Here is a 19,890-nt window from a genome sequence, read left to right as displayed (position 1 = left end):
GCCACAGCTAGATAGTCCGAACGACACAAGGAAAGATCCACATGACACAATGAAGATTCCATGTGCCGCAACTAAGACCCATTGTAGCCAAATAAATAATTTTTTAAAAAGAAAAAAACATGGAGAGAACAAGATGGAGGAGAAGTAGGTGGACATGGGAGTACATCTCTCTCCAGGGATACATCAGGAATACACCTTTAGACACAGAAGTGCATGCAGAACACCAGCTGAGAGCCGACAGGAGTACCTGACCAGCAGAAAAGAATATATAGAACCATGTAAAACTAGGTAGGACAAGGAACTAGGGGAAAAAACAGGAGTGTTAATAAGACTGGACCTGCCCTTGGTAGGTGAGGGAACTGAAGCATGGGTCTGATCCCCACACGAGGGCAATTGTCTGATTCGGGGGAGAACCATTTAAAGCTGAGAGTGCAACAGCTGATCTGTGGCAGCCTAAATGGAATGAGTCCTTGCCTCAGCTATACAAACCTCAGACCGGGATGCAGGTCCCCTGGAAGGCATAGCAGCTGGGACCTGGAGTTTAGGGATTGTGGAGCAATCCCAGGGCGCGGGATTGACTTCGGAGAGATGGATCCAGGGGATGATCAAGGGGATGTGAGGGAGGAGATTGTAGTGGGAAATGCCTGTGGAGGAAGGCTGGGCAGCCATGGAAGCAAAACAATACTGCTGAGTCACACAAAGCGGGTGGAGCCATCACCATAGCGTCTCTCTCCCCACACACCAGCATCAGCAGCTGAACAATAGAGAGGCTGGCGCTGAACTACAGAGTAGGACCCCACCCAGGGTGCCCCTTTAAGTGTTTGACGTGCAGAAAAACAGGGAAGGACCCCAGGCAAGGGAGCCCTCTAAGTGCGTGAACGGGTGGAACTACAGAGAAAGACTGGCCCAAGAGGCCTTCTGATCACCAGCTACAAGAGGCTCAAAAAAGACTCATGGGGCCATAACTCCTGCGGCAGAGGCAGTCTGTCCTGCACACTTGGCACCACCAGGGGCCCCACAAGCCAAGGAGCTGTGCCACCTTCATGCTCAACTCTCAGTGGCGCAGAGCTGCCACAGGCAAAAAAAATCTTCCTTCTATGCGCGCAGGGTCGCTTCCGTCGTGTTCCACTCTTTGCGACCCTGTAGACTGTGGCCTGCCAGGCTTCTCTGTCAGGGAGGGAGGTTTTCCAGGCAAGAATACTGGAACATATTGGCCAATACTGGTTGCCATATCCTTCCAGAGCACTATATTTCCTGCTGCCCTAGCCGCCAACTCCCCTGAGTACCTAGTTCTGCCCAAACCCCTGCGATTCAGGTAGCTGCACCACCTCCACACCTGGCCCTCACAGGGGAAATCCAAGTCGTCCAGGGCAGCCTCAGGAGCAAACCCCAGTGACGACCCACATGCAGAGGTGGAAATAAAACCACAATTGAAACCCAGGGACAGAGTGGCTAAGGAAGAAGATCCAAAACCTTCCCCCCAGCTGTACAAGCTGCAGATTAAATCCACATGATCAACTAGGCAGAATCTGTCTATGGAATATATAAAAGGCATTGAGAGCTCCCACAAAAGAAAACACACTAGTTCTGACAGCTGTGGACATTGGAGGCAAGAACACACAGGAGTAGGACCAGATTAGAATCCGAGTTTCCCCCACAGCAGGTCCAGAGATCAGCACAGTGTTGGAGGGCATCCTAGGGAAGTGAGGCAGATTGTGACTCCCAGAGAGGGAAAGGACTCTGACAGCAGTGACTCAAGAAAGACATTTATTATTTTTACGTTTTGACTTGCTCTGTAAATTCTTTTGGATTCTTTTCCTCCTTTTTATCCCCCCTCTGTTATAGTTGTCAATTTTATTGGCACTATGAAATCTAATTAAGCTTTTGAGCTTTTTGTTTTTTTCTCAGTCACATTTTTTGTTGTTGTTATAAATCTCTGCCTCTTCATTGGGCTTTTGCAGGTCTGTGGAGTTTTCCTTTTTTTTAAATCTCTCTCTCTTTTTAATTTTAATTTTTTAAACCTATTATTATTTTTCTACATTTATTCCTTTGCTCACTTTTCCTATTGTTCTTTTCCTCTTGCAGTTAATCTCTAATGTATATAAATCTTCTTTATCCACCTCTATTTAACTTTGCATATCTATCCTTTCTTTCCTTTCCTCTCAACATATTTGTTTGGAGAAGGAAATGGCAACCCACTCCAGTGTTCTTGCCTGGAGAATCCCAGGGATGGCAGGGCCTGGTGGGCTGCCGTCTATGGGGTCACACAGAGTCGGACACGACTGAAGCGACTTAGCAGCAGCAGCAGCAGCAACATATTTGTTAGTTTTATTTTCATTGCTTTGCTCCCTGACAGGCACCTTGCTATAGTTTTGTTTTCCAGTTTGTGTTTTAGTTAGTTTTGTCTGGTAGATATACTTTTTGGTTTCCTTGTTGACTGGGTCAATATATTGTACTTTATTTTTGTTGGACTGTTTTGATTTTGCTTATGGGTGTATATGTATACATGTATATTCAGTCACACTTTTTATTGTTGTTATGGACCTCTGCCTTTACATTGGGCTTTTGCAGTTCTGTGGAGTTTTCCATCTCCGCCCCCCCTACCCCGCCCCCCGCCTTTTTTCCTTCTTCTTTTTTCTTTTTAATAATTCTAATTTTTAATTTTCTTGAACCTATTATATTTGTTCCACATTTATCCTTTGTTTGCCTTTCCTACTATTCTTTTCCCCTTGCAGTTAATCTTTAATGTATATAAATCTTCTTCATCTACCTTTATTTAAGCTTACATATCTATTTCTTTTCTTTCTCTCCTTTCCTCTCAACATATTTGTTGGTTCTGTTTTCATTGCTTTATTCACCACTTGGCACCTTGTTTTAGTTTTGTTTTCTAGTTTGTGATTTAGTTTTTTTCTTAACCAGTAAATATAACTTTTGATTTCCTTTGTTTGCCGGGCCAGTCTACTGTACTTTATTTTTGTTGTACTGTTTTGACTGTGATTATGGATGTATATGTGTATGTGTATATTCCATTATTTTAATTATGGAATGTGCCTGATTTTGTAACTGCCATTTGTGGAATGTGCCTGATTTTGTAACTGCCATTTGTCTGGGGTTCATCTTTGGTTTCTCCCTTTTGGATATTTGTCTTAATCTCACTTAATGCCATAACACACCATGTGTGTAATCTTCATTCCTGACCAGAGATCAAGCCATGAGCCTTTGAAGTGGGAGCACTGACTCCAAGACTCTAGACTCAGTTCAGTTTGGTTCAGTCGCTCAGAGAACTAACCCTAGGGAGTATTAAATAATGAGAACTCACACAAAGCAACCACTTGAATATAAGACCCAGCATCACCCAACCACCAGTAACACTTTGTGCAGGACACCTCATCGAAAGGACAAACAAAGCAAAAATAAAAACTCAATCATCAGCAGACAAGATTACCACCTCACTTAACCTTGCCCATCAGAGGAAAAACAAACAAACAAAAGCTCAGCACAAATCTCACCCTATAGGAAGCTTACACGAACCACTGGAGCAACCTCAGGAGGGCAGAAACAAAAAGGAAGAAAGAATTCAACCCTGAAGCCTGGTAAAAGGAGACCTCAAACACAATAAGTTAAAAGAAAATAATGAAAAGGCAGAGAAATACTAAACAAATGAAAGAACAAACTAGAAACACAGAAGTCCAAATAAATGGAGAGGAAATTAGCAAACTACCTGAAAAAGAATTCAGAATATTGATAGTAAAGATGATCAAAAAACTTGAAAACAAAATGTAGAAAATGTAAATCAATTAACAAAGATCTAGAAGAATTAAAGAATAAACACACAGAGACAAACAACACAATTACTGAAATTAAAAATACTCTAGAAGGAATCAATAACAGAATATCTGAAGCAGAAGAACAAATCAGTGAGCTGGAAGATAAAATCGTGGAAATAGCTTCTAAAGAGCAGAATAAAGTAAAAAGAATGAAAAGAACAGAGGATAGTCCCAGAGACATCTGGGACAATATCAAAACACCAATATTTGAATTATAGGAGTCCCAGAAAAAGAAGAGAAAAATAAAGGGTATGAGAAAATTTTTGAAGAGATTATAGTTGAAAATCTCCCCAACATGGGGAAGGAAATAGTCTATCAAGTCCAAGAGGCACAAAGAGTCCCATACAGGATAAACCCAAGGAGAAACATGCCAAGACACATACTAATCAAACTAACAAAGACTAAACACAAAGAAAGAATATTAAAAGTAGCAAGGGAGAAGCAAGAAGTAACATACAAAGGAAACCCCACACACTTAGCAGCTGATCTTTCAGCAGAAATTCTGCAGGCCAGAAGGAAATGGCAGGATATATTTCAAGTACTGAAAGGGGAAAATATACAACCAAGATTATTGTATCCTGCAAGGATCTCATACAAACTTGATGGAGAAATGAAAAGCTTTTCAGACAAGCCAAAGTTAACAGGATTCAGTACCACCAAATCAGCTTTACAACAACTGTTAAATGGGTTTATACAGCCAAGAAATACAAGAGAAGAAAAAAGATCTACAAAATCAACCCCAAACAATTAAGAAAATGGAAATAGGGACATATATATCAATAATTACTTTAAATGTAAATGGATTAAATGCTCCAACCAAAAGACACAGACTGGCTGAATGGATACAAAAAGAAGACACATACATATGCTGTCTACAGGAAACCCACTTTAGACCTAAAGACACAGATAGACTGAAAGTGAGAGGATGGAAAAATATATTCTATGCAAATGGAAAGCAAAAGAAAGCTACAGTAGCAATCCTCATATCAGACAAAATAGACCTTAAAATAAAGAAGATTGCAAGAGATAAGGAAGGCTACTACATAATGATCAAGGGATCAATCCAAGAAGAAGACATAACAATTGTAAATATCTATGCACCCAACATAGAAGCACTTTAATACAGAAGACAAACACTAACAGGCATAAAAGGAGAAATTGATGGTAGCACAATAATAGTAGGAGACTGTAACACCCCACTCACACCAATGGACAGATCATCAAAACAGAAAATTAATAAGGAAACACAAGTCTTAAATGATGCATTAGGTGAGATGGATCTCATTGATATCTTCAGGACATTCCACCCAAATGCAGAAGAATACACTCTCTTCTTAAGTGCACATGGCACATTCTCTAGGATAGACCTCATCTTGGGTCACAAATCAAACCTCATAAATTTAAGAAAATTTAAATCATTTCAAGCATCTTCTCTGATCACAACACTGTGAGACTTGATATCAATTACAAGAAAAAAAAACTGTAAGAAACACAAACACATGAAGATTAAACAACATGTTTCTAAATAACCAACAGGTCACTGAAGAAATCTGAAGGGAAATCAAAAAATTTCTAGAAACAAATGACAATGAAAACACAACAACTCAAAACCTATGGGATGCAGCAAAAGCAGTCCTAAGAGGGAAGTTTATACCAATACAATCCTACCTCAAAAAACAAGAAAAACATAGAATAGACAACCTAAATTTATACCTAAAACACTGGAAAAAGAAGAACAAACAAAGAAAAAAAACCCCAAAATTAGTAGAAGGAAAGAAATCATAAAGATCCATGCAGAAATAAATGAAAAGGAAATGAAAAAAACAATAGTAAAGATTAATAAAACTAAAAGCTGATTCTTTGAGAAGATAAACAAAATTGACAAACCTTTAGCCAGCTCATCAAGAAAAAAAGAGAGAAGAATCAAATCAACAACATTAGAAATGAAAAAGGAGAGGTTACAACAGACAATGCAGAAATACAAAGGATTATAAGAGACTGTTATAAACAACTATATGGCAATAAAATGGATAACTTGGAAGAAATGGACAGATACGTAGAAGAGTTCAATCTTCCAAGACAACCAGGAAGAAACATGTTACGAACAACCCAATTACAAGCACTGAAATTGAAGCTGTGATCAAAAATCTCCCAAAAAACAAAAGCCCAGGTCCAGATGGCTTCACAGGAGAATTCTATTAAACATTTAGAGAAGAGCTAATGCCTATCCTTCTAAAACTCCTGCAAAAAATTGCAGAGGAAGGAACACTTTCAAACTCTTTCTATGAGGCCACCATCACCCTGATACCAAAACCAGACAAAGACAACACACAAAAAAGAAAACTACAGGCCAACATCACTGATGAACATAGATGCAAAAATCCTCAACAAAATTTTAGCAAACAGAATGCAGCAACACATCAAAAAGCTCATGTACCATGATCAAGTTGTGTTTATTCCAGGGATGCAAGGATTCTTCAATATATACAAATCAATAATGTGATACACCATATTAACAAATTGAAATATAAAAACCATATGATAATCTCAATAGATGCAGGAAAAGCCTTTGACAAAATTTAGCACTATTTATGATTAAAACTCTTCAAAAAATGGGCATAGAAGGAACCTACCTCAACATAGTAAAGGCTATATGATAAGCCTACAGCAAATATTATTCTCAATGGTGAAAAACTTAAAGCATTCCCCCTAAGATCAGAAACAAGACAAGGGTGTCTACTTTCACCACTATTATTCAACATAGTTCTGGAAATCCTAGGTACAGAAATCAGAGAAGTAAAAGAAATGAAAGAATCCAGATCCAGAAGTAAAGCTCTCACTGTTTGCAGATGACATGATAGTATACAGAGAAAACCTTAAAGATAGTATCAGAAAATTACTAAAGGTAATCAGTGAATTTAGCAAAGTTGCAGGATACAAAATCAATATACAGAAATCACTTGCATCTCTATATACTAACAAAGAAAAATCAGAAAGAGAAATTAAGGAATTAATCCCATTCACCATTGTAACAAAAATAATTAAATATCTAGGAATAAGTTTACCTAAGGAGACAAAAGAACTGTACACAGAAAATTATAAGACACTAATGAAAGAAATCAAAGACAATGTAAACAGATGGAGAGATATTCCATGTTCCTGGCTAGGAAGAATCAATATTGTGAAAATGACTGTACTACCAAACACAATCTACAGATTCAGTGTGATCCCTATCAAATTACCAATGACATTTTTCACAGAACTGGAACAAAAAATCCCACAATTCATATGGAAACATGAAAGACCTCAAACAGCCAAGGCAGTCTTGAGAAAGAAGAAGGGAGCTGGAGGAATCAACCTTCTTTACTTCAGATTATACTACAAAGCTACAGTCATCAAGACAGTATGGTACTGGCACAAAAACAGAAATATAGACCAATGGGAAAAGATAGAAAGCCCAGAAATAAATCCATGCACCTATGGGTACCTTATTTTTGGCGAAGGAGGGAAGAATATACAATGGGGCAAAGATAGCCTCTTTAATAAATGGTGCTGGGAAAACTGGACAGATACATGTAAAAGAATGAAATTAGAACACTTCCTAACCCCATACACAAAGATAAACTCAAAATGGATCAAAGACCTAAATGTAAGACCAGAAACGATAAAACTGTTAGAGGAAACCATAGGCAGAACACTCGATGACATAAATCAAGCAAGATCCTCTATGACCCACCTCCTAGACTAATGGAAATAAAAGCAAAAGTAAACAAGTGGGACCTGATTAAAACTTAAAAGCTTTTGCACAGCAAAGGAAACTATAGGCAAGGTGAAAAGACAACCCTCAGAATGGGAAAAAATAATAGCAAATGAAACAACTGATAAAGGATTAATTTCCAAAATACACAAGCAGCTTATACAACTCAATACCAGAAAAACAAACAACCCAATCAAAATGTGGGAAAAAAACCTAAACATACATTTCTCCAAAGAAGACATACATATGGCTAATAAACACATGAAAAGATGCTCAACATCACTCATTATTAGAGAAATGCAGATCAAAACTACGATCAGATATCACTGCACACCAGTCAGAATGGCCCTCATCAAAAAGTCTACAAACTATAAACAATGGGGAGGGTGTAGAGAAAATGGAATGTTCTTGCACTGTTGGTGGGAATGTAAACTGGTACAGCCACTATGGAAGATAGTATGGAGATTCCTTAAAAAACTAGGAATAAAACCACCATATGACCCAGCAGTCCCACTCCTAGGCATTTACCCTGAGGAAAGCAAAATTGGAAAAGACACATGTATCCCATTATTCATTGCAGCACTATTTACAATAGCTAGAATATGAATCAAAAATAGCTAGATGTCCATTGACAGATGAATGGGTAAAGAAGTTGTGGTACATATACACAATGGAATATAACTCAGCTATGAAAAGGAATGCATTTGAGTCAGTTCTGATGAGGTGGATGAACCTAGAACCTATTACACAGAGTGAAGTAAGTCAGGAAGAGAAAGATAAATATTGTATTCTAATGCATATATACAGAATATAGAAAAATGGTACTGAAGAATTTATTTACAGGGCAGCAATGGAGAAACAGACATAGAGAATAAACGTATGGACATGGGGAGAGGGGAGGAGAGGGTGAAATGTATGGAAAGAGTAACATGGAAACTTACATTGCCATATATAAAACAGAGAGCCAATGGGAATTTGCTGTATGGCTCAGGAAACTCAAACAGGTGTTCTGTATCAACCTAAAGGTGTGGGATGTGGAGGGAGATGGGAAGAAGGTTCAAAAGGGAGGGCATATACGTATACCTATGGCTGTTTCATGTTGAGGTTTGACAGAAAACAACAAAATTCTGTAAAGTAATTATCCTTCAATGAAAAAAATAATTTAAAAAAATAAAAAAGAGATTGACCCTCTAGTCTGAGTACCACCAGGTCCCTGAAGCCTTGAATACATTATTTTTGGTCCTCACAAAGATCTTGCCAACTGGGAACTGTGGTTAAGTAGCTTAAAGTCACAAAATTGGGTGAAACCTCACAAAACCCAGCATGTTTCCACTATATCACATCACCCTATTAGTTCAAAGAGCCATGAAATGGGAGCATTCAAAACTGTTCCCTTGGGGCTTCCGAGGTTGCTTGGTGGTAAAGAATCTGCCTGTCAATGCAGGAGACACGGGTTCGATCCCCAGTCTGGAAAGATCCCACATGCCGCGGAGCAGCTAAATCCAAGTGCCACACAACTATTGAGCCTGTGCTCTAGAACCTGGGGAGCTGCAACTACCGAGCCCACACACCGCGACTACGGAAGTCTGCGTGTGCTAGAGCCCGTGCTTCACAACAGGAGAAGCCACCGAAATGAGAAGCCTTTGCACTGCGATGACGACGAGTCCCCACTCGCCGCAACTAGAGAAAAGCCTGTGCAGCAATGAAGACACAGCATAGCCAAAAATAAAATGAAAATAAATGCATTAAAAAAAACAAAACCAAAACTGTTCCCTTGACTTAAGACAGGGAGGGGGCTGTGACGCGGATGATGCCTGAAGGAAATCTTAGTCCATGCCCACCATGTGGAGCCCAGGGGAGGGGTGTGGGGCATCACTTCCCAGTGTGCACACCAACAAGAGGCTGGGTAGGAAATAGGAGCACCCCGGCCCCAGAGGGATGAGAGGCAGGGATCCCCAGTGTTTGTTCCTTTCCTTTTTCAGGACAGCTGAGAGCAGAGGTTATTATCAGTGCTGCACCATGTTTGGGAACTCAGAGCAAAGCAAATGTGACTTAGGCACAGAGTCTGGGGCTGTTCAGCCTGAGAGCTAACCAAGGAGTCCATAATGGAAACCTAGGGAGGAGGGCCAGGTGGGAAGGCTTGGTGCTTCAGGCACCCAGCCACCTGTGACTGCCGCCTGCCAAAAGGAGCTGGCAAAGCCAAGGCAAACTAAATTCAGAACTGAAATACCAAGCATATCCCTAGGGGGAAAAAGAAATACATCTGATGGTCGATGTTAAAGCAAAGACAAAGAAAGAGCATGGCAATTCTACTAATAGGCAAATTAAATGTCTTAACCCTGGGTTGGTGGGGAGGTGGGGTGTGGGCTTCTCTTAGAAATCTAAATTCAGTTTGATTTAGATTCCTTGCTGCTTTTCACACCTTACAGATGTGTTCAGGAGTCCTGGGGTTCACTTGTTCTTTCCTCTCTTTTTTAATAAGAAAGCTCAGCAATAGGTTTCACTGTGCAATAGAATTGATTTTCTCTTTTTTTGTCAGTCTCTACCATTTGGGCAGTCACAGCTTGGGAGACCTGCTGAGCTGTCAGGGAAAGGGCTCATCTTTGCATTACTTTAACCAAGACAAATATGGTTTTAAAAACTATAAACTAGATTACCATATCAGTCCCAACTTACTTGGCTTCCACCAAACGAACAAGGCTAACATTTCTGAATTGCAAATAATCCTTTCCTGTGGATATATTTTTATCCAGGGCAATATCTCTCTAATTCAAGGCTTGAAAATTGAACCCCACATGATTTCAAGAAGATGAGCACTTTTAAGTTGCAAAGCATGTTGCAGCCTAAAAAAGAAATATATATCCTTCCAAGAGAATCATCTCTCCGGTAACTAAAGGGGGAAAAAAAATTTCTGACTGACAGCTCTTTTCAAGTGCAAATGAGAGTGACAGCAAGAAGAAGTTTAAGATTCTCATTAAGTGTGATGGTACTTTTACTCTTTCCATGTAAATATTGATATGTAATCTGGTCTCGCCCTCCAAAAGTCACTCATGCATACAAAGATGCTCGGTTTTTAATAAACGTGTTCCTTTTCTAAGTCCTGTAGTCTTTTCTTTATAACACCCTTCTCAGAGGAGCAGACAGTGTGATCTATGACCAATTTCAAGATGGAAGTACAGAAGAGCAACCAAAATATTTGCCCATAAACCAGCAAAAGGACCAACATGTTTACATAAAAGAAAGTCTTATCCCGTTAAAATTTTTTTCAACAGGCGTCCTGAAAAGGGGTACAAAAGACATACCTCCAAATAGAACTGGAATGTTGTAAATCCACTGTGGAAGGGGATGGGACACAGGGGGAAAACTTCAGCCTGGGTTTCTCAAACTAGCAGCACCTGTAGGATGTTTAATGGCTTTTTGGTGTACAGATAGCTCTCCAAATTTATTTTAAAATTCAGCATATTTTAAATTTTATTATAGTTCTTTATGTTGTAAACAAAATAAGGCACATTTCTAAAATTAAGAATAATACTCATTTTTGTACTTCTCTGGTGCCACAGGGGATAAGAATCTGCCTGCAGGGGATGCGGCTTTGATCCCGGGTCCAGGAAGATTCAGCATGCCACAGAGCTACTAAGCCCATGCTCTGCAACTACCAAGCTCTCAGGCTCTAGAGCCTGTGCTCCACAGAAGCCACTGCAATGAGAGGCCTGTAGTAGTAGTCCCCACTCTCTGAAACTAGAGAAAGTCATTGTGCAGCAACAAAAACCCAGCACAACCAAAAAAAAAAAAAAAAGAATAATAATTGTTTATATCAGTGAATAGAATAGCACTGTCCCTTCTTTTAAAAAGGTATCCAAAAAATAAATAAATAAATAAATAAAAAGGTATCCATAGTGTGTTAATGATGGGTAGGTTGAGCCAAAAGTCTGGCTCCAAATTCAACCGGTTTCTGTTTTTCTATTTTTCATTAGTTGCTTTATTGGCTAGTGGCAAAACCAATACAATGAATATGAGTTCAAGCAAACTCCAGGAGATAGTGAAGGACAGCGAAGCCTGGTGTGCTGCAGTTCATGGGGTTGCTAAGAGTTAGATATGACTGAGTGACTGAACAACAACAACTTTCTCTTGCCAGTGATAAATCCCAAATTAGCTTAATCTAAAAACAGAATTTATTGGCTTGCATAATCAGAAAGTTCAGAGGTACTCCAATTTTAGGAATGACTGGATCTAGGTGCCTTAATGAAGTAATCAAGAACGAGTCCCTCTTCACCTCTTGACTCCATTTTTCTTTTTGGTTTTATTTTCTGTGTGTTACCTTAATTCTAGGCCCTCTGTCCATAAGGCAAGAAAGATGACCCCAAGCTACTCTAGACTTACATACCTTATTATGTAAAGTATCACATGGTATATGCATAATATATTAATATACATACCTTATTGTCTATATTTCCAAAAGGACAGAAAATATCTCCTTCAACAAAAATTTTGCCCCCAAAAAGGGAACTTCTCCAATGGTCCAGTGGTTAAGACCCTGCATTTACACTGCAGAGACCACAGGTTCGCTTCCTGGTCAGGGAATTAAGATTCCACATGCTGCATTGTAGGCCAAAAAAAAAAATTTTTTTTAAAGAAATAAACCGTAGAAAATCTCCTGAAGGGCAGATCCATGACAGACTCATCCTCCTAGATCTAAAACAATGTCTGTCCCAGGAAATGCAGGAACCCACTGGGCAGGCCTAGATTCCTCACCATCCTTCAAATTGGTATGGCAGCTACATGAATGACATGGTCTGGGAGCAAGGAAGGGTAATTTCCCACAAAACATTTAGGACATGAGTTTGAGCAAGCTCCAGGAGATGGTGAAGGGCAGGGAGCCCTGGTGTGCTGCAGTCTATGGGGTGCAAAGAATTGGATACAACTGAGCAACTGAACAACAACAGCAAATTAATATCAAAAGTGGGGCCTAATGTCTGGCAGGGAAAAATAACACTTGTGCAGTTCATACACTAAATGAGAAGTTCCTGACTAATAGTTTGCATTGTTGAGAATGGCAGTGGGTGGCTCACTCGGAGTGTAATGAACAAGCTAGAACAAGGACCAGAAATCACGGGCAGGTCTCCCAGGAAAGCTACTTTCCAGGGCTCATTCCCAGGCTACCACAACCAGAATGTCACATTCATTCTGGAAGATTCCCATTTCCGCTTGGGAAGGAGCCGAGTGTGAATTCCTGTCCCCTTTTCAGTTGCTGTTGGTATAGCAACCATTTCTTCCTGTTGCCTGAAGCATTTGGATGTGATATTAAGATTATTTTCAACAATACATCAATGAGTTATTTCTTCAGTGAGTATAGAAAAGTATTGGTTTTTCAGGGGAAAAAAGCAAACACTTAACTTTTGAACCACGTGCACCAGATTTTTGTTGTTTTTCAGTTGCTCAGTCATGTCTGATTCTTAGCGACCCCATGGACTGTCGCATGCTAGGCTTCTCTGCCCATGGCAAGAATTCTCCAGGCAAGAGTACTGGAGAGGTACCCATTCCCTTCTCCAGTGGATCTTCTAGACCCAGGGATCAAACCTGGATCTCCTTCTTTGCAGGCAGATTCTTTACAGTCTGAACCACGAGGGAAGTCCAGCAAGTCAAGAGATACCTGGAATAACAGGGCAAATTTGGCCATACAGTACAAAATGAAACAGGGCAAAGGCTAACAGAGTTTTGTCAAAAGAATACGTTGATCATAGCACACATGCTTTTCCAACCGCTGAAGAGATGACTCTACAATGGACATCACCAGATGGTCAATATTGAAATCAGATTGATTATGGTTTTTTGCAGTCAAAGATGAAGAAACTCTATACAGTCAGCAAAAACAAGAACTGGAGCTCCTTATTACAAAATTCATGCTTAAACTGAAGAAAGTAGGGAAAATAACTAGGTCATTCAGGTATGGCCTAAATCACATCCTTTATGATTATATATTGGAGGCGATGAATAGATTCAAGGGATTAGATCTGGTAGACAGAGTGCCTGAAGAACTACGGACAGCTGCTGCTGCTGCTGCTAAGTCACTTCAGTTGTGTTCGACTCTGTGTGACCCCATAGACGGCAGCCCACTAGGCTCCTCTGTCCCTGGGATTCTCCAGGCAAGAACACTGGAGTGGATTGCCATTTCCTTCTCCAATGCATGAAAGTGAAAGGTGAAAGTGAAGTCGCTCAGTCGTGTCCAACCCTCAGCGACCCCATGGACTGCAGCCTACCAGGCTCCTCCGCCCATGGGATTTTCCAGGCAAGAGTACTGGAGTGGGGTGCCATTGCCTTCTCTGAACTATGGACAGAGGTTTGTAATATTGTATAGGAAGTGGTGACCAAAGAAAGAGAAATGCCCCACAGTTTGGTCTCCTTATAAATCCAAATCCCTTATGGACTTACTGTTAAAGACCATGCCATTTCATCTTCAGGTAAGAGGTTCCAGCTTGTGGAATATCCTACTTAAGCACAGCACCAATCATGATAGAAATGGTCTTTATTGGATTATCAAGTTTATGGAGAACTGTTTTCGTTATCATTCAGTTCTAAGAATTTCTTAATTTCCGTTTTTCATTTCCTCTGCATCCTATAGATTGTTTTAAGATACAGTTTTCCAGACATATGGTATTTTTGTAGTCATACTGCATTCTGAAATTCTAATTGCATTATGGCTGAAGAACTTGGTCAATATGGTGTATGTGATCTTGGTTCCTTTGGAATTTATTGAGGGTTCTTTTATGGCCTAATTCATGGTCTACTTTTTTGGATATTTTTTCCTTATGTACTGGAAAATATGCAAGAAAAAGATGGGTTTTTTTTTTTTTTTGGTCCCTTCTCTTTCACTATATATTATGCTGAGCAAAGATCTGAAAATTCAAAAACTGCAATTAATAAATTCAAGATGTATAAATATCTGTATGTGTTACATATATATGCATACATATCATATACATCAATGCTTCAGCCCAGCAGGGACTTGTGGTACCCTTAAACACCAGTGACCCAGAATTTCCACAGGGAAAGGGAGATAATCATTGTTTAAGAGCATTTCGGGGAAGAACTGAGAACAGAACTTTGAAATCTTTCCTCCCACGTGATCCCTTAGTGACACTGCAGCTTCCACCATCCAGAATCGCATATACCCACAACCACATCAAGACAGGTTTTAGCCAGAGTTTCCAACCTTTTGTTACTATTTTCTGTTCTTACTTTATGGAAGCCACATCTTTGTGGCTTGTTCATTTTTCAATAGTTTCTCCAAGGTTGGTTTTGGGAGGAAAGAAAGAGCAGCCTGTATTATCTTGCCATTTTGACACTCTGCAGATCAAAGAAATGTATTCACTTAGCATTCTTTTCAGAATCGTCTGGGATACGTTTGCTGTTGGTATTTTCCAGAGTACTTCCTGTTCATTTTATTGCACACTACGCTCAAAGTATGTAAGTCAATGACAGACATCTGACTGTCTTTACAACTGAAAAGTTGAGATATAATTCACATACTGTACTTCTTTAAAGTTCAAAATTCAGTGATTTTTAGCATATTTACAAAGTTGTAAATCATCATTATCGAATTCCAGAAATTTTTCATTACCCCCAAAAGAAATCCCATGCTTATTTGCAATTACTTCCCATTATCGAATTCCAGATATTTTTCATCACCCCCCAAAGAAATCCCATGCTTATTTGCAATTACTCCCCTTTTCTCTCTCCCCCTAACCCTGGCAAACATTAATCAGATTTCTGTGTTATGAATTTGATTTACCTATTCTGAATATATATTATAAATGAAAGCACACAAATGTGATCTTTGGTGTCTGACTTCTTTCCCCTAATATTTTCAAGATTCATCAGTGCTTCATTCTGTTTTATGACTAACCAATATTCCATTGTATGAATTACAACACATTTTGTTTACTCGTTCATTACTTGATGGGTGGTTTGCACTTTTGGATATTACACACAATGCTGTATTGATTATTCATGTACAAATTGTGTGGACATATGTTTTCAATTCTCTTGGATATATATCTAAGAGTGGAATTGATGGGTCCTATTGTAACTCTGTGTTTAACTTTTGAGGAATTGACAAACAGTTTTCCAAAGCTGCAGCACCATTTTCAAGTCCCACCAGCAATGTATGAAGGTTCCCATTGATCTAATTGCTCCCTGCCAACACTTGTTATTGTCTGTCTTTTTGATGATAGCCATTCTGGAGAGTATAAAGTGGTATCTCACTGGGGTTTTGATTTGCATTTCCCTATGACTAATTAGGTAGAACAGCTTTTCATGGCTTATTGACCATTTAAAAGTCTTGTTTGGAGAAAAGTCTCTTGAAGTCTTTTGCCTTTTTGAAAAACTGGGCTATTTTTCTCTTTATTGTTGAGTATACGTTTCTGGATTCTAGACCCTTACCAGATATATGATTTGCAGATATTTTCTCCCTTTGTCTGAGTTGCCTTTGTACTTTCCTGACAGTGTGCTTTTGATGGACACAAGTTTTAAATTTTGATGTCATCCAAGTTATCTTTTTTTTTCCTTTAGTTTCTTTTGTTGTCATGTCTATAAAACCATCTACTCAAGTTTCATTTCATGAAGATTTACTCTTACATTTTCTTCTAAAACCTTTACGGTTTTAGCTCTTACATTTAGATATTTGATCATTTGATCCATTTTGAGCTGATTTTTGTGTTTGGTGAGAGAGGTAGGGGTTCAACTTCTGTCTTTAGCCTGTGGCTTTTCAGTTGTGCTGGGCTTCCCAAGTGGCCCTAGTGGTAAAGAACCCGCCTGCCAATGCAGGGGATGCAAGATATGTGGATTTGATTCCTGGGTCAGGAAGATCCCCTGGAGAAGGAAATGACACCCCAGTATTCTTGCCTGGAAAATTCCATGGGCAGAGGAGCCTGGTGGGCTATAGACCATGGGACCACCCAGAGTTGGACATGACTGAGTGACTGAGCACACGTTCACTGTTTCAGCACCATTTGTTGAAAAGACTATTCTTTCCCTATTGTATTGCTTGGCACCTGAGTCAAAAATCAATTAACCATAAATATATGGGCTTATTTCTGGACTCTCAATTCCATTTTATTGATCTATGTCTGGCCACAACAACTGAGCCCACACTCCAGAGCCCTAGAGCCGCAACTTCTAAGCCCACGTGACTAGAGCTCGTGTTCTCCAACGAGAGAAGCCACTGGAGTGAGAAGCTACGCACCACAACCAAGAATAGCCCCCACTCACCACCACTAGAAAAAGCCCTCCCGCAGCAACAAAGACCCAGTGCAGCCAAAGAAACAAATCTTCTATTTTTAAAAGAAGAATAGGTCATATTAGGGACATTGAATGACCCATTGGGCTTCCCTTGTGGCTCAGCTGGTAAAGAGGAGAAGGGAAAGGCTACCCACTCCAGTACTCTGGCCTGGAAAATTCCATGGACTGTATAGTCCACAGGGTCACAAAGAGTCAGACAGGACAACTGAGAGATTTTCACTTTCAATTTCAAATGAGCCATTTGAATTTGATTGTTAAGATTTTTTTAAATGAATTTTACCTTTAAATACTTTTCTCTCTGAAGTTCTGAGAGAATAAGAATAAATTGTTTCCCTTATTTTTATTACTTTGGCAAGGTATAATGTCCACTTCAGCTGCATCTAGTTTCTTTCTCTGCATCAGAGTGAGGGACACTCTTCAGGTTCATTTTCACACTACACTGAACTCGTCATGTCATCTTTCATTTATTCATTCTACAAACATGCTCGAGTACCTACTATATATAGGTAAGGCACAGTGACAGATACAGAGGAGATAGAAAGGGTATCTCTGTTTGGTGAGCATCTTGGTAGTATGTGACAGACGTGGTGACAAATGCTTCATATACATTATCTCTGTCTTCACTACCCCCTGCTGAGGCAAGTTTATCATTATTATGATTATACCTTTGGTATTATTCTTGTTATTCACCAAGGCCTAGAAAGGTTGAGTGGTTTGTCCAAGATCATCCAGCCAATTAGTGGTGGAGGTAGGATGCAAACCCAGGACTAGCTAAGTGCAGAGTCCAAAACAGCCCTGAGAACTAGAGCCGGCTCTCCATATTACAGAGGTAAGTAACTTGCAGTCTTTACCGTCCTGCTTCTAATAGCTTCCTGGGGACAGACTGACATATATACCAAGTAACTGGAGGATGTATGCTAACACAAGGGTGGTTTAGAAGAGATACACATTCCAGGGGATCCAAAGAGGGCTTCCACCTGGGGATCAAGAAAAGCAGTAAGTTGAAGGCAGGAAGAAGAAGGAGGAGGAGAAAGAGAATAAGGAGGGTGAGGAAGAGAAGAGGAAAAAGGAGGAGGAGGGGAAGGAAGGAAGAAGAAGAAGAGTAAGAAGAGGAAGAGAGGGAGAAGGCAGTAAGTTGAATCTTGATGGCTGGGGACACTCCAAAGCAGTGAATGAGGGAAGAACATTCTGAAGAGCAGTAGTGTCGAAGTGAGGCGGGTGCATGATGAATTTGAGGAAATGTGTAAACTGTCACTCACTATGTTTGCATGTGTGGGGAGCTAAGGCTGGATGGGGAGATGGGAGCAGATGCTTGGGAGAGCAGAGCAGAGGAGGGTACATTTTAAGATGTGAAGGAGAGGGTTGGGAGGGGTGGATTTCTGCACACAAGGAAGATAACCATCCAGGCTGAGAGGCATTTCATTATTGTCTCTGTGAAGGTCAGATGGGTCTGGAGAAGGTAGGGACCTGAAAAGCTTGTTCCTCACCCTTTCAGCTCAAGGTTCTGGATCCAGACTTTCATATGTGATTGAGATATGGTTAATTAGATCCTTATATATCTAAGATTTAAGACAGGATGAAAGTTGTCCTTGAAAACCATTACGGAACTGGAAAGTTGGTGTTTACACCCAAATTCACTTTCAAATCTGACTAAATGAGGGTAATTTACTAATCCCATCAGTACCATCTATTGTATGTACTGTGTGACAGGTGTTGTGACAGGACTAAACTTAGCCCTGGACCCTGTCCTGAGATAATTAATAGTCTAGAGAGACAGAATGACATGTATACTGATAATTAGGATTACAAGGTAGGAAGGTGTAAATGTGATAAAAGCAGGTCATTAGCCCTGGGAAGTACAGGGAGTTTAGAGATGGGGGTGGAAGGGGAGGGATTTCTCTCCACCATGGGATGAGGAAGGACCAGGGAATGGCTCACAAACAGGCAGGTGAAGACAGAATAGGATGTGAGCACGTGGACCCACAGGAGAGGGGTTCTTGGGAGAAGAAGAGCTGGGAAGGAAAGCAATATGGGGTGGGGGTAGGGATGAGTCAGAGGGAATAAAGAAGACAAAGCTGCAAGGTTAGTTAGTGATCCTCACTTTCGGGAGAGCAGACTGTGCCTTAATCCACTGCCTGTGAGTTCCACTCCCATAGAGCCAGGACCAGGGTCTGTCTTGCTCTCATTAAATTGATGCTGAGAGAATGGATGAATCTTCACTAAGTAAACCTCACTTCGACATCTGGTCAGTTTAGTGATAGAGTTAGCAACTTTGTCATGATTCTGGCTCGGTTAATCTAAACGAGAACAGGGGGATAAAATCAGACAAAGAAGGCAAAGTGAAAGGAAAAACAGGGTAAGGTACATCAGGTTCTGTTCCTATGGAGTTTCAAAAGAAAAAAGTTACTTAAGAGTAAATAATTCTACAATTGGTGCTCTATTTATTTGTATTCTTGTTTTTGCTTTTAGATACAATTTCATATATTTTTCCTAATAAATGCTGTGTGTGTGCACATGCATGCTGGAAAAAAAAGAACTTTCCTCTAGGAATTTGTAAGTGCTTTAGTAGAAATACATTTCTTAATGTGTGTTATAAAATATTCCAAAGCAATAACAAATTTTCCCAAACTTCACATCAAGACTTGTCTGAGTTGCACATGTTAAATTGTAGCTAAACATGTGAAAATGCTAAAAGAGGTATAAACATGATGAAGCTTGTCTTTTTTTTTATTTAATGCATTTTTTTTCCTTTTCATAAAATAATCCTCACTTAGAAGTTCACATGCACGGATAAAGAACAAAGTGTAACAGAGTGCAGAAGATTCAACAGCAAGTATTTCGTGCTATATTTTAAGGAGAAATACTGTAGGTCTGTGAAAAACCAAGTTTATCTGCAAGCATGGCCTCCAATATAAAAATCACTGACAGGAAAAAAAAAATTCTAGCTGTTCAGTTTAGTTCAGTCGCTCACTCATGTCCGACTCTTTGCGACCCCAGGAACCGCAGCAC

The sequence above is a fragment of the Bos javanicus genome, chromosome 16 (assembly GCF_032452875.1).
Source record: "Bos javanicus breed banteng chromosome 16, ARS-OSU_banteng_1.0, whole genome shotgun sequence".
Taxonomy (NCBI): Eukaryota; Metazoa; Chordata; class Mammalia; order Artiodactyla; family Bovidae; genus Bos; species Bos javanicus.
This window is presented reverse-complemented; position numbering follows the sequence as displayed.